The sequence below is a fragment of the Mandrillus leucophaeus genome, unplaced genomic scaffold (assembly GCF_000951045.1).
Source record: "Mandrillus leucophaeus isolate KB7577 unplaced genomic scaffold, Mleu.le_1.0 Scaffold487, whole genome shotgun sequence".
Classification (NCBI taxonomy): Eukaryota; Metazoa; Chordata; class Mammalia; order Primates; family Cercopithecidae; genus Mandrillus; species Mandrillus leucophaeus.
Genome location: NW_012105220.1, coordinates 1,590,308 through 1,592,092, shown reverse-complemented (window position 1 = coordinate 1,592,092; position 1,785 = coordinate 1,590,308). Strand labels below are relative to the sequence as shown.

General features: G+C 29.2%; 1 protein-coding gene across 1 annotated transcript in view; it reads left to right on the top strand.

The window, feature by feature from the left end:
- NOVA1 (neuro-oncological ventral antigen 1) overlaps window positions 1–441 on the top strand; it is a 151,232-nt gene extending 150,791 nt beyond the window's left edge. Inside the window, exon 5 of the mRNA XM_011995379.1 lies at window positions 1–441. This exon is cut by the window's left edge and continues 4,322 nt beyond it. The gene's annotated coding sequence lies outside the window, so the exon portion shown is untranslated.
- The last annotated feature ends 1,344 nt before the right edge of the window (window positions 442–1,785 follow it).

Here is a 1,785-nt window from a genome sequence, read left to right as displayed (position 1 = left end):
TAAATGTATCTATTTCTGTGGAAGTCATTTTCTCATTGAATGATTAGAAACAAAGATAAATTCTAACCTGTAACGGCTCATTTCGACTCATTGCTTACAATAGATCTAAGCTCTTTTTTCTGCTTATTCGACTCCTTCCAGCTTCCCATCACATCTGTAACAAACTTTTAAAATGATATTGCCACACCACCATGCACAAGCCTACCTGCACAGTAGAGATAGATTATTCCATCGCATTCAGATGGTTAACAGAGGTTAGCAAGTCCTGTATTATATATTTATATCGCTTTCTAAGAAAGTGCATATTAATGTTTACTTTAAGAATGTGTAAATGGTGCTATCAAGAATCTGATAAATTTTATCCCAGTTTTTTGTGTACCACTTCTAATGTATGAGATTTATTTTTTTATTGGAAAAAATAAACAGTATGAAAGCATTAAATTGGTAGATTTTAGTAATTTAACAATGAATGGAATCCATATGTTACAGGCCCTATCTTTCCTTGGAAATTTTAATGGTGGTAACAGATTTCAACAAAGGTACTGATAATCATATCCCTTTTAATTCATTCTTATATTTCAGTCTTGATTCATATGCTGATTCCTCACTGAGTCCTTAAGTAAAGTTTATTTACTTAATAATTTTATTTACTGTAAGTCTTCTCCAAGAAGGGAATTCTTGCTTTCCAAGGCAGCAATTGAGAGATGAAAATATAATTTAATACTCCTTACATCACAGGCACTATTTGAGACTAGTTACTCTGTTAGTAGGAGAAATATTCATCACTCATTAAATACAGGGCAAGCATGGCTATACACAATAATTTTGAGTGCAATACAATCTTATAAATTTAATGTGCACATGTTACTTAACTGAGGCAAACAGCCATATAAAATTGCACATGATTAGAAAACAGGATGAACTCATTTTGCCTTCTGCTTGGTTTCTCATAAACATGAATACATAATATTGTTATGCACTGTTGTTCATAGATGTCTTTTTACCTAAAGGGTAAGTATCATAATAGTTTAACAGATTATATTTGGAAATCTGCATGTTATTTTTTGTTTCATCAGATATGTGCCCCAAATAAATAACTTTTTTTTCAAAAAATGAAAGTATTAGAGAACTTGTTATGTTAATTTTGAAAAATATTGAGGTATAGTACTAGATAGGATGTCATTCCACTGGTCTATATAAACAAAAAAAAATGTTCTTGAAAATTGAAGCATTACCTTGTATAATAAAGTACATCAAATCAGATTTGTAAATAAAATATTGTTTAATTCTAAAGTATTCAATATTTTGATTAGATTATTTTTTTAAGGAAAAATATTTAACGTGTATGTGCCGAATTTTTTTTAAATAGTTTTTTATAATTGCAATGGAAAGGCAATTGTCTCGTTACAAAGTGGTACAGAAGCCAAACTTGGGTTGCCATAGATATATAAAAAAGCAAAAACTGTGGAACACGTTTTAAGCTCATTTTGGAAAAAAAAAAAACAGTTCTGTAGAAATGCATATTTGTATTTGTTTCTCTAATAAATCTTCAAATAGCTTTAAACACAAATTAGTTTTAATTATTTAAATTATGAGTTCTCTTAAGTAATTTAACACCTGTTTTGCCTTACATTTTGTGAAAACATTGTCTCATGGAAATGAATAGAGGCTTATTGTGGAAATCAAGGTAGGTCTGCATTTATTCAAAAAGGTCAGGTATTTAGTGTTTGAGTATGTTTACCTCTATGAAATGATTAAAGAATTTTTGTGAAAAAACAACACTTC